This window comes from Echinops telfairi, unplaced genomic scaffold (assembly GCF_000313985.2).
Source record: "Echinops telfairi isolate 266 unplaced genomic scaffold, ASM31398v2 ScPeMD7_3509;HRSCAF=4178, whole genome shotgun sequence".
Classification (NCBI taxonomy): domain Eukaryota; kingdom Metazoa; phylum Chordata; class Mammalia; order Afrosoricida; family Tenrecidae; genus Echinops; species Echinops telfairi.
In genome coordinates this window covers 7,232,271-7,246,872 of record NW_022107407.1, presented here as the reverse complement: position 1 = coordinate 7,246,872, position 14,602 = coordinate 7,232,271, and the positions used below count along the sequence as shown (strand labels likewise).

The 14,602-nt window shown below is 37.3% G+C and overlaps 1 pseudogene; it reads left to right on the top strand.

The window, feature by feature from the left end:
- Positions 1–2,568: 2,568 nt before the first annotated feature.
- On the top strand, positions 2,569–12,742 carry LOC101655999 (annotated as a pseudogene).
- The last annotated feature ends 1,860 nt before the right edge of the window (positions 12,743–14,602 follow it).

Below are 14,602 nucleotides of genomic sequence, written 5' to 3'. Positions count from 1 at the left end.
ATTAGTCCAGTGGACCAGCCAACCTCATTCTTTACAATTCTAAAACCAAAAGAACTAGATGGTGCCCAGCTATCACCATCAATAGCTATAAAAAGGATCACATCAGATGATCCTGAGCAGAGTAGGAGAAAAATATGGAATCAAACTCAAAATCATAAAAGAAACTAGCCATACAGATTTGATAGAGGTAGGACCCCCAAAACTATGACCTTTAGTCACACTTCAGGTTTGGAATACTATTCACCCCTATGTTAGAATAATTAGCTAATATCAAAAAGATAGTATTTACCCAAGAACAAAGTTCAAAAGGTTAGAAAAGTGCCATTCCCAGAAGCCAACTATCAGGAAAAATGTAGAATGGCTCATAAGATAAATAATATCACTCACAAGAACGGTTTTCCTCTAAACAATCTAAATCAGATCTAACAGTCAACACTTACCATACTAGCGGCTGTCAAACTTTTGAGATGGAAGAACCAATCGTCTCCCCCACAACAACTTAAAAATTATTTGAGAGCTATATATACTTTACAAACAAATGAAATCACCATTATCTGAAAAAGTTTTATTTTCATTTTCAATTTTACTTCAGAGCCACATGTATGTACTGAAAGAGCTGCATATGGCTCGAGGGTGGAAGTTTGTGGACCCCTTCTATAAACCGAGATGAAAAGGTAAGGGGGCACAGGGGGCAAGGAAGCTACATTAATAGAAACAGAATACCAGAATGAATATGGGAATGTGGATACACGGTGAAAAGTGTAACCAATGCCACTGAATAATGTGGATAGAAATTGTTAGCTGAGAACATAATTTACTACTTACATTTTTCTGCAAAATTATAATAAAACATTTTCAATTGTTGACTTGAAAAAAAAAGAGAGTTCTCAGGCCTATTTTATGTTTTGCTTTGTTATAGCATTGTCAAGCTGCCACCAACACAGGCACAGATTTATGCCATCTGCTCTCTTTCAATTAGAAAAGTGAGACTGGAATTCCTCACCTTTTCGCCAAACTCCTCGTTTCAGATTTCAAGTCCGTGTCATAGCCAATTCATGGATTTTTGAGACTATACGTCTTCACAGGAGTAGAAACCTCCTCTTTCTTCCTCTAAGTGGCTGGTGATTTTGAACAGCTGGCCTTGTGGCTAGGAGCCCAACACATAGTCACTATGCCAGGAGGACTCCTTCTCGATTCATACAATGGTCAGTTTATTCTGGATTTCCTTTTTCTTCTTTCTCAGAATTTCTAATCTTGCCTATAAACTAAGACCTTAAAGGAAAGAAATACATTCATAAAACAATGTTCTCCTACATGGTAAGTTTTCATGGCATTCTCAGGGAAGTGTTACACTGCTAACTTCAAGGGCAGCTTAAAACCCACTGCTGCTCCAAGGGAGAAAGATAAGGCGTTCTACATCCATGAAGATTAACAACATCAATTAAGTCCACACGGAAGAAGCACACCAACATTCGTGACCCAAGGGGTGTAAATTATATAATCTAAAACCGAAGGAGGGAATAGTATCAGAGCTTAAATTATGAGATTCTGGTTTGGAGGAGGCTGCGGATGACAACAGGAGCCCAAAATACATTTCTGAGATCTACACAGAAAATAAGCCTCCAGTGATTTCCCTAGATCCATAATGGAGGGATGGGAATTAACTGGCTACCAAACAGAGAGTATTGGGGGTTATGACTATTAGAGATAAGGATTTGACAAACCTGATTTGAACAGTTAAAACTCTGTCACTTGATCCAAATCCCTCTCATGTACTTTGGACTTGATCTAGTATTCAGTATTTTCTGTGTGTGTGTGTGTGTGTGTGTGTGTGTTTTCATATTTGGGTTTATCTCTGATGTATTTTGTCATTATAGGTAGCCTTCCTGAATAATTATAATGTGTTTGTCTGATTTTCGGTATATGAGACCCAGGATTGATGAACCTGTAGAGAAAACAACCAGAATAAGGGTTCTTGGGGAGTATGGTGGGGGAAGTGGGATGGGGTTGGGGTGTAGGGAGGAAGGGAAACTGAAATCCATAGCTTCAAGAAGAAAGAAAATGTTTTGAAACTAATTGTGGTAGCAATTGTACAATATGGCATTATGTGATTGAACTATGGAATGCTATGATGTCTGGATTAGCTCCTAATAAAATGGTTTGGAAAAAGAAAAAATTGTTAACAACCTCAGACAACTTATATAGAGTAGGTATCAGTTCAAATGAATTCGATGGGAATAATTGTTTTAGTTTTCTGTTTGTTTGTTCGCTAAGTATACACTCAAGATTCCTAATGGTGTAGCAGTTAAAGAGCTGGCCTCCTAACTGACGGGTTAGTTTGAACCTAACCAGTGGTTTCTCAGGAAAAAGACCAGACAGTCTGCCCTCATAAAGGTTACAGCCAAGGAAAACTTGCTATTGTTCTACTCTGTCAGGGAGGTCACTACAAGTCAGAAATGATTCCATTGCACCCAAGAATAATAAACTCACACTCCATTAACACTAACATTTTTTTTTCCTTTTAAAAAGAGAATATACTCTCCGCCGGACCGCTGCCCCGCCGCCACCATGGACAACAGCTGTGTGCAGCCCCTCAAGCTGGTCAAAGTCACCAAAGTGCTGGGCCGGAGCCCCTCGCGGGGACAGTGCACGCAGGTGCGCATGGAGGTCATGGACGACACGTGACGCTCCATCAACCGCAACGTGAACGGCCCCAGGCACGAGGGCGACGGGCTCTGTCTGTTGGAGTCCAGTGAGAAGCTCAGAGGCTGCGCTGAGGCTGCTGCCGGGTCTCGGATGTCGGGCCCACCACTGGATCACTGGGGATGGGCGGTGACTGGTCAGTAAAACATTTATATTCCATGTAAAAAATAAAGAGAGAGAGAGAGAACACATATTTTTTTCCCTCCCTGAATATTGGATTCATATTAACCAGAGCAGATTATCTCAAAAACAAATGTTTCAGTCCAAACTCTGTATGTCTGAAATTTAACATATTCTTTTAAAGTTCCCCACATCGATTATGATCATATTCACATATAACTTTAGCTATCGATTGTCTTTCCTCATGAGAATTAGATTTAGTTCTGTCTTTTGTACATAGGAATTTTATAAATTTAAATGGTTTCTTTTGTTTTAGATGCCAATTCCCTACCAAAAATAGACACAAAAATTATCATTTTGTGCTGTCATAAGATATGTTCTAATAACCTGTACTATTTCCTACTCCTTGGTGAAATTCAAAATTCAATGAAATAACTCTCCCAAGGCCTTTAGAAGAGGTGGGTCACAAACCCTGGAAGTCGTATTATAATTTATTATACTGTTATAATTAATATTATTAATGAGAATAAGAAAATCAAACCAAAGAAATCTATTTAAAGAGACAATAGGGTAGCTCACTACTATTAGTTAGAATAAAGTCAGGGCCCACTACAGAACAGACCATCAATTGCTCATATAAAAGTTTAGGTTGTAGCTGAATAAAATTAAAATAATTTCACAAGAGCCAAAGTACTACATTGTGTACGTGCCAAATCATATACGTTGAACACTAATAATGACTGATAATGAAAAGATATCAAGGATATCACACAGGGAAAAAAGGGGGGGAGGCATTAACTCCTTGGAGACAGACTTATTTTCTGCTTTAAATTTTGTGTTGAAACCATGTGTTTTCAGTAATGGAATGTGTTCTGAATAAATTTTTTTTTAATTTGTTGAGGTGAAACTATCGTGATACGATTAGTGGGACACAAATATTCATAAAGTCTATATTCCTGGGGTTGATGTGATAAGGACTGTTGATTTGCGCAATTATGTAAGCCCCACAAGATAGCAGCAGGCACTAGAAGTTCAATAATATTTTCCCACTAAACCTTGGAGGTGCAAAATATAGGTGGACATTGCATGTCAAGCAGGTCAATAAAATTAAAAAAAATTCAGGTGTGAGGAGACCAAATTAGATATCTGAAAATATTCTGCAATGCACTCTTGAGGGTAGAATAGCTAAAGTGAAGAGAGGAAATGGAGTAAAAGAACTGACCACAAGATCTCCAAGGGCAGCTTTTGAAGACAAAGTAAAATAGTTTAATAAATGTGCAAAAATATAAAGTTAGAAACCAAAAGGGAAGAATACATCGGCATTTCTCAAGCTCAAGTAACTAACAAAAAAATAATCAAGACTTACATTGAAATAGTGAAGGATTATATGGTTAAAAAAATGAAACAACAAAAGACACTTCAAAAGAAGATGGAATAAATTTGCAATGGCACTGTATCAAAGAGATTGCTCCATATTCAACCATTGCAGGAGGTAATGTATGAGCAACAAGTGATGGGACTGACTTTACCAAACTCCAGCAGTAGACGGACAGGAATAGCTGGGATACCAATTGAAATGTTTTACTGAACAGATGTAACACTGCAAACACTTGGCAATGCCAACAACTTGGAAGACATTCAGATAATTGATCGGTCCATAGAAAGGTGGTCCAACACAAAGAAGACATTATTGCACAATATCATTAATATCACATGCAATTAAAATCGTGGTGAAGATCATTAATTCAGTAATGGTTGCAGAAGTACATCAATAAAGAACTACTAGAAACTCGGGCTGAATTTAGAAAGGGACATAGGATGAGGGATACCATGGCTGATGCTGGCAGGTGTCATGAAGTCATTCTGACCCAGAATAACCCCATGCACAATAGATGGAAATGTTGCCCAGTACTACACCATCCTCACAATTGTGCCTCTATGTGAACCCATTGCTGCAGCCACAAAGTCAATCCATCTTTTTGAAGGCTCCCTCTCATCTGCTGCTCTTCTATTTTACCAAGCAAGATGTCTTAATACAGGGACTGGTCTCTCCTGACAACATGTCCAAAGTACATGAAATGAAGTCTTGCCATTCTTGCCTCAAAGGAGCACTCTCATCGCACTTCTTCCAAGACAGATTTATTTGTCTGTTTGGCAGTCTATGGTACTTTCAATATAGCCCCACAAGAAATAATTATTAACAACTAATGATATTCAGATGACACACACTTGAATGCTGGAAGTGGTAAAGGCTTGAAACATTTACTTAAGGGACACAATGGATAGTGTAAGATATGAAAATAGTAATAATTTATAAGTTATCGGGGTCCATGGGGGTGGGAGGGTGGAGGAGGGCAGGTAAAAAGAGGAACTAATACCAACGGCTCAAGCAGAAATAAAATGTTTTGAAAAGGATGATGGCAAAATATGTACAAATTACTTTGATACAATTCATGTATGGATTATAGTAAGAGCTGTAGAGCTCCCAATAAAATAATGTATTAATTAAAAAAAGAAGAAGACCAAAGTCTTCAACATGTATTTTACCTTAATTTTGAGGGGGAAAAAAATCTTTAGAACTGGATTAATAAGCAATATTATTAAAGCTGTCTGGGATATTCCATGTAGATTCACAATCAATACCCACAGAAGTGTTAGTTTTCTGGGATGGTTTACCTTGATTCTTGCTTCTCAACTTTGAAAGAATTCATATGGCAGAAGCACTTTCATAAATCCAAGTAACTTTTATGAGGGAAAAGGAAATTTCAGGTATTACAGTCTCAGTGTGCGCTATCTCTGGAAAGCATGCAAGGCCGCATGGGGAACACACAAGTTCACTACTGAAGATGGTCACTTCAGGGGAGCGGAAAGACAAACAAACAAACAAACCACATAAAAGGAGTATAGTAACCTGGGTGCAAAAACCAGAATGCTGAGCAAGAGGCCTACTGCCCTTTGTCCCTGCTTTTATCCCCACTACACTATTTAGGGGTGTGTGGTTGAGAGTATTGCTATCCTTATTGGCTAAGTTCAGGCACACCTGAACCTAGTTTTCAGGTTGACCTTCACCTGCGCCTAGATAACCTTAGTCTGCACATACCGAGTTTTGGATTTTCCAATAGGTGTCTAATGTGTGCCTGATTTCTTTGCAACCCATTTATTGTGGCATGGCCAGATTAGCCATAGGCATTCGGTGGAAGCCACCCCATTTTATCCCTAATCTTTCTACCAGTCAGGAGCAGGAGTCAAGAAATCAATCGAAATACATGTTCAAATTTGCTGCATAAAGAAATTTCCCTAAATCTTAAAATCAAAGTTATCACCTTAATGCCTATTTTGTGTCTGACCTATGTCCAAGGTAGCTTGGTATTTTTATTGCCTCTGTGAGCCAGGATTGACTCCATGGCAGGGAATTGTTTTTCTGTTTTGTTTACTCACATGAAGGTTAAAGTTAGACAATGCATAAGAAAGACCAGTTAAGAATCTATGTCTTTTCATTGTGGTATTGAGGAAGAATATTGAAAGAAGAATGAACAAATTTGTCATGAAATAAACATAGCCAGATTATCTTTAGAAGTGAGGATGGCAAGACTTTTTCTTATGTATTTTTCACATTATCAGGAGGGACTAGTCCCTGGAGAATGAGATCATGCATGGTACTGTGGATGTGTGCTAGTTATATAATTGTCAATTGAAGGATTAGGCGTGTAGGGGTGGAGTCTAGCCTGCCAACCAGGTCATAGCCAATGAGGCTTCTGTGTGGGTAGAGCCTTCCCCTAAGGATTCTGGGAATACTGGTATTTCTTCCTTGGAGGTGGGAGATTCTCTGCTCACACCCTGGGAGACATAGCAGCTGACGAGACAAATGGACCCACCCTGATGCTGCCCAAGTGCAGGAGAAACCGTGCAGTGACCCCTGCCAGTGCTGAGATGTTTCCAATGCCACTGGATCCAAAGACTTTCTACCCACTGACCTGTGATCTTGTACATTCAATGTCATTGCATGTTTTTCCTGAGTCTGAAGAGGACTTTATAGATTGGTGTTGGACTTATGGAATAATATCAGACTTAAGGACTTGATCTGGACTGGGCTGGGATGTTTTCTCAATGTTCAATTGCTCTTGTATATATATATATCTTTCTTATACCCATATGTGTGTCCATGGATTTGTTTCTCTAGTCTACCCAGACTGACACAGGATGATTGGCTAAAAAGAGAAAAGCCTGAATGAGATTAATTGGCACAGTGGCTACAAGACTGGATTCAAATAATGTGCTTAACAGTTGTGAGATTGGGGCTGGACTGGGCAGTATTTTTGTTCTGTTATATATAGGGTTGCTGTGAATCAGGACTGACTAGAGTTCAACATAAGATCAACAATACTCCATTGATGGAGAAAGTCAAATGCAACATGCTCATACAGTCTCATTGGCACCAACAGAAAGACTGGGAAGTAGTCTTTGTTAGTTAAGTATATGACAAATTCATGTTTAGAAAAGTTTCTTCTAAAAAAAATAATTTCCTTCTATTTTTTTGAAGAAAAAATTAGGAATATTTTTCTTTCATTATAGCAAACTTATTATGATTATTTAATTTAATTTATGTCATTTATCCTGTTTCCTTAAAGTTATAAGTACCTTTTTATTATACTACCTATAAATAATGAATTCTGCTCATTTCTATCTTTTGGTCTTCTCTTGATGTTCAATAACCTAATCCGATCTTATCTTCAAAGGATGGGTTCTTTTTGCCCAAAATCTTCAGTATCTTTCTCACATTTTCTATTTTCTGATTTCTTCCTATAGGTCTTTACATTTTATTAAAAGAAACCAAAAGAAGCCTTTTTCTCTAGCTTCCACCCACAGAATATGTAATAAAGAAACGTTTACACTGGGTAAACCAAATGCAGAAGAACCAAAGGCCTCCGGCTTTGGGACTAGAGAACCTAGCACTAGAATAATTAGAAAAGTATGGTCAACAGAGCTGCAATTTTAACACTGCAGGCTAATTTAAAACAGACCATATTCTATTAAATACATTCTGTTTGCAAAAGGCAGGGGTTTGAAGTTTAGGAAATTTTAATCTGTGCTGGTTATGCCTCTGACAATACATTACTAATTCACTGCTCTGGATCTCAGTTCCTGCAGCAAAAAAAAAAAAAAAAAAAAAATATTGTAACTGTATACTCAAAAATGAGAATCTGAAATTCCCTGAATATTGGCAAAAGTGTTGACTAACCTGAAACTCTGAGTTTATTCATGTCCTGGCTAAAATGCAAGCTATCTCTCCCTGCTTTCAAATCTAAGATTTTAATTCAGAAGCTAACCTGGGAGTTCTTACTCAGGCAAAATAAAATCCATTTCCATGTAGATATATCCCATGGGCAAAAACTAGAAAAGACATAGGTTAAATACAAATATGGAAATAATTAAATGGGTATAACTTCAATACATTTTTAAAGCAGAGCGGTTTCTATGGAATTTTAAATTTGAAGGAAAGAAGACTATAGAAAACTCGGTAAGGAAGGAATTTTAACCTGTTTGCCTCTTGGCAACTTAGTCTATGATGATGGCTGCTGCCTCTTTCACATGATTGAACATGTGGACAGTTGTAATGAAAAATGTACTTTTAGCAAAGTCAACAATAATAGACAAAACCTGGAATTATAAGCATCCTCAGAAGATGCTGCTCAAACTGAGAGCAAAGATTACAGAAAATGCACATGGTTTTTCTTTGCTTTTCCATATGTTCATTTTACATGACATAGAGAGTATCATTAATCATTTCCCATGACTGATTTTTTTTAAAGTCCCCAAAAGGAAGTTAAAATAAATGTAGTGGATACAATAATACCTAGGGATACTTAGAGACCTTGCTCACCACCCACTGATCAGTGTTATAATTGAGCCATTGTTTTTCATTCAGAACTAGCTAATGGTTAAGTTTATATTCAGAGCTCTCAATATATGCAAACATCGCAGCCAAGTTCTGTAAAAAAAGATATTTTCCCTTAACTTCGAAATCCATTATTTAGGCTAAGGAGTGTTCCTTTGAATAACGCTTCCAACTGAAGGTAAGAAAGCCTCTTAAAGCACAATGTCATTTTTCTTATTTGACATATGTATATACATTTGTATATACATATGTTTACCTGAAGAGGTTTGACTCACTGGAACTAATCTCCTATACAGATCTTGATGAGCAGCTCAAATGAAGAAATCGCTTGAAATAGCACACTGTATCAATGAGTGGGTATTTTTCTAGGTCTTACAGGCTTTCATATATATTAAATTGCATTATAAATCATTCCTTCACTTTCTTTATGGTTCCACGGAGATTTTCCAGATGTGAGTGGGAAGGGGGGTGGAATTTGAGCAAAGAGATGGGGGGAGGGAGGTTTGTCAAGTCCATCAGAAAATGTTCATTCTCTTTAAAGGGTTTAGAATACTTTCATGTCCATTTTTAATGTTAATATATGTTAATCGCCTATCAGCCTTAGTATTTGGTTGTTGTTGTTGGAGCAGCTGAGGTGTATTTTGTGTTTGTTATTCAGTTTACCATCCTGGGATCAGCAAGCTACCCCTGCCTCCTCTTCATTGTGATTCTAATATTAAAAGTTCCCCTGGAGACAGCAGTGCCCTTTTTCTGCCAGGAGTTCTCTGTGATAGGCCCTAACCCTTAATTCTCAATGGGATCTTAAGCTCTAATGTAAATATTCTGTTTAGGGTTTGAAAACAAGTTCTCCACCTTTTTCCTCCTGAGCCTGTCAGAATAAAACAAACATCAATTCATTCGTCATATTGTGCATTTACAGCATAAAAGTAATATGTACACATTATTGAAAGCTTAGAACCAATAAAACGTGTATGTATTTTTAACTACCCAGAAAATACTTCAGACATCTTATTATAGTTCACTTTAGTCTTTACTCTTTTAGCTTTGCTTCTTTCCAGAAATGTAATTTTAAGTTCACTTTTTAAAAGGTAAGCAAACAAATAAACCTACTTCGACGAAGGAAAGAAATTTAGAAATACTATGAGCAAAGAGAACTACAATCACCAATCGTCTATCTGTCCAGAGTGTTGCTGATTTTTCAGTATAAGTCCTCCCTGTAGCTTCTCTACACAGTTATGCACATTTCTACAAAAGGTGGCAGTATTATATGCATACTTTGCTACCTGCTGTTTTCTACTGAAAGGAACCAAAATTGTTGGTGGATGGACCAAAAATATGAGAGAGGAACTAGAAACTCAGCTTGGAACTGATGCTTTCTGTTCACTCCCAGGAACAAGGATACTGCGACAGCCAGGAATCTTGGGGCAGTTGGGATTTCTAATCAGTGTTAAGTCTAAACCATAATGTGTAGCCCACCCCTTCGCTGTTAGGAACACTCTGCTTCTCAGTGTCTAGATGCTAAGGAATATTCTGAGGCATGAACCCCTTCAACATCTCTGAAAGATAAACATGACCATTTGTCAGTTTTCCTCAAGCACTCAAACTTCTCCCCTTGAATTTTGGAACACCACTTCACTAGTAGATCTTAGCAAAAGGAGGGAGGAAGCAAATGAAGAACAAACAGAAATAGAGAAACATCCCCAAATAGCCAAGTTTCCTTTGTCACAAAGACTTTATGGTAAAAATGGTTCCAGGGCCAAGATTAGGAAACCAAGATCTCTCAGCCTCTCCTGCCTCCCTCTAATGCTTTAAGTATACTATGTGTGTGTTTGTTTGCTTTTCCAGGCCTGTGCTGGAATCCTGAAATCTGACCCCTCGGAGACCACAGTCCCCTGAGCTCAAAGGGATCAACATTTGTGCTTGCTTCTCTCAGGGGCCAGCCGTCCCAAGTAGGGACAAGTAGCAACACTTCTGAACAGTAGTCTATTCAGCTCAGGCTAAAAGGCTCTCCAAAGAAATAAATTTGTTACAGCTGTTTCATGGAGAAGGAGGGTTAAGTTTTCTATGGAGCAGACAGGCCCTGTTAGAGTCTACAGAGGGATCTGAGAATTCAGAGAAAGAATATAATTTCTGACTTTGCTCTGCTTTTGCTTCTCATCACTTCTGGAAGCAGACTAGAGGTGGTTTTCTCTCTCTTTCTTTCTTTCTTTTAAATACCTTACTAGGATTTAGAAAATTTACAGAACAAATTTAGTTCTCATTTAACAATTTATATACATATTATTTAGTCACATTGGTTATACTTTTGCAATGAGTCAACATTCCTCTTATTTCCATTTGGATTGTTCTGATTCCATTCTTATTTTCTTATCTTTGTTCAAGAGTAAATGTTGACTGTTAGGTCTCATTTAGATGATTATTTTAGAAGAGCATAATATACACAATGATATTATTTGTTTCCCTTTTTAAAATCATCTTTTGGGGGGCTTGTACAACTCTTATCACAAACCATCCATCCATCCATTGTGTCAAGCACATTTGTACATTTGTTGCCATCATCATTCTTAAAACATTTGTTTTCTACTTGAGCCCTTGGTACCAGCTCCTCATTTTTCCCCCCTCCCTCCCCGGGACCTCTCCCTCACGAACCCTTGATAATTTATAAATTATTATTATTTTGTCATGTCTTACACTCTCCGACGTCTCCCTTCACCCACTTTTCTGTTGTCCATCCCCCAGGGAGGGGGTTATATGTAGATCCTTGTGATGGGTTCCCCTTTTCTACCCCAGTTTCCCCTTCCCCTCCCGGTATCCTCTAAGGTGTTTATCTATCCTGGATTCCCTGTGTTTCCAGTTCCTATCTGTACCAGTGTACATTCTCTGGTCTACCCAGATTTGTAAGGTAGAATTGGGATCATGATAATGGAGGGGGTGGGGGCGGGAATGGACCATTAAAGAACTAGAGGAAAGTTGTATGTTTCATCGTTGCTATACTGCACCCTGCCTGGCTCATCTCCTCCCCAAGACCTTTATGTAAGGGGCTGTCCGGTTGTCCCCCATCCCCCCATTCACTTTAGAGGACAGCACTGAAGCCACAGCTCAGGGAGAGGGACATGTCTGATCAGAGCACACAGGAGCAAATGAAGGGGGAGAAAGAGAGAGTGGATTTTTTTTTTCTTGTGAACTGTGCTGACTTTTAGCTGAGAGTGGCTAGAGTAGTTTCGGTTCCAAGTTTAGAGTAGTCCAGGGCTAAATAGTCTCAGAGGTTCCTCTCATTTCTATCAGCTTAGTTAGCATGGACTTTTTTTTTTTTTCCTTAGCCATTTAAGTTTTGCTCTACATTTTGCTTCTCATTATGTCCAAAACCATATATCATATTCCTAATACAGCTGTGTCCATGTTGGCAAGCACAGAGTAAAGCAGTGAATTGAAATCTGTTTCATGACATCTGCACTGCATCATTGCCACCCATTTAGGTCTAACATTTTCCATTATTAGATAGGAACGTGAAAGTGCATTTGTACATAGTTAGTCGATTTACAAACTTCAATTTTGGACCATTTTTTGTCTTTCTAATATTTAGGATAACCTTCATTAAAATGCCTCATAGAATGGAAACACATGCACAAAAATAGTAGCAGTTTTTGTATAATAAAAACAATAGTAATTTTTGTATAGGAAAATGAAATGCACAAGGTATGTAGTTTAGTATATAATTTAATACAAAACATACAAGTTAGCTTTGCTTGATGTCTACTTAACTGGTATCAATATTGAAAATTCAAGATTTTTTTTGAATTTTTTTCCTTTATGTTATAGATTGATTTATGTCCACCAAAAATATATGTTGAAATTCATACATCTGTTACCACTTAATGTGACCTTATTTTCAAATAGGTTCCTTACAAATATAATTAGTTATTTTGAGGTCAAACTGAAGGAGTAAGGTGGGACCTAATCCAATATGAGTGGTGTCCTTATAAAAGAAGAGAAGAAAGAGAGGGAAGACAGCTACGCAAATAGTGAAGCAGATGTCAGAGTGATACTGCCACAAACCAAAGAAGACCTGGGACCACAAGTAGGTAGAACAGGCAAGAAAAGATTCCTCCCTTGTTCAGACAGAGCACAGCTTTACTGACACCTTGTTTTAGATTTCCAATCTCCAGAACTGCAAAAGAATAGATTTCTATTGTTTCAAGCCACCTAGTTTGTGATAAGCATAGTAACACTGATTTTTCTGTGATGCACAAAGTGTAGAAAAGATTGTAATATCCAAATGTTACTAATTGATTTAATGAAGATCAACTTTTAAAAGAAGGCATATGACATGAGCTTGTATTATTATTATCATATTGCTAACTTAGAGATCATTTCTCTGCCTTCTTGGAGGAAAAAATGAAATATTGAAAGTTAATATTTAAGCAAATCAAATGTTCTCTTTCATAGATTTGTTATTCAACCTCCGTGTAATATTTTGTACACTCAAATAGGACTTACACTTTTAAAGGGAAGTGCAATTTCTATGGCAAAATGACCAAAACCAAAATTACATTTGGAACTTAGTAAAATAGATGATGCATTTATGTGTTCATAAACATGAAACTTGGGCAGATATATAAACTGTGTGTGTGTAAAGAGAGATCCCACTCATTTATCTAGCCAAACACACTGCCATACTAGGATGCCTACTGAGATTTTCTATTGCAGTCATACTCCGAAGGACCAATCCTCACTCACATATGAGCCAGGATATTTCTATTCATCTGCTTATTCTCACAAATCAGATATGCCATATCATATACTATAAAACATGCCATGCAAAAGCTGTGTAATACTTTATTCACAAATACCCTAATATAGAAGAAATCATTCCTTGTCTGTCACCCAATAAGTGCTGAATTTATAACACATGTCATATGCCCATCTTTATCTAGGTCCAAAATATTCCCATATGGTATTGTTTGATGCCAAAACATTCTCCCTTATTGGAAACACAAATGTTTAGAAATTATGCTATCCAGTTGAAGTGCCCCAGAGCCCCTACCATCAATCTCTAATTTGTTATCATCTGGATCATTCAGATGGCATTCAAAAATACCAAGTTTAAACCCTTACTAAGGATGAATTTTTAAAAAATTTACTTTAATGGCATTATTTCCTGCTTAAAAGGTCTATTGTTGCACACAAGATGAAATTTAAAATTTATAAACAGCAAAGTTTAAGTCCTCCAAAAATATTGAAAAAAAAATTTCAAATATTATGGCTTACTGCTTCTCAAAGTTCCTTTTCCATTCCCGTCAGGCAGATATAGAAGAGGTTCTCATCAAAGTTGTGGTATATATTTCCAAGTCTGCTGAGATTTACCTGCATTCAGTACCTCAGTCCCTTACTCCTCCTGTAACTCAGTTGTCCCAACTCATCCCAAAGTACACTTAACTAAATTTTCTTCTATTATGTGACAACTTCTCTGGTATTCAGCCCACAGAATGTTTTCCCTTGTGTAACATGTGTGGCCATACCTTATCATATTTACCCGATCTTCCAACCAAACTGTGTGTTCTTTGAAGCCTAGTAATTGTGCATTAATTTAGCCAATAATAACTTATTTAGTGTCTACTCTAATAACATGATGGTTTATGACACCAATTATCAACATAATAATATTAATATGTGTCAGATACAACACTGACACTCTAAATATATAGCTGATCTTATTTTTAATATTCATAACTATCACATGACTTGATGGTATATCCACATCAAAGGAATAACTAATGAAATGGATTTTGAACAAGGTAAAATATTTTATTTCTTCTAAGCAATGATCTCTATTAGACACTGTGGGGGCTATGAGCCAAATGGAATAAATGATATTTTAGAATT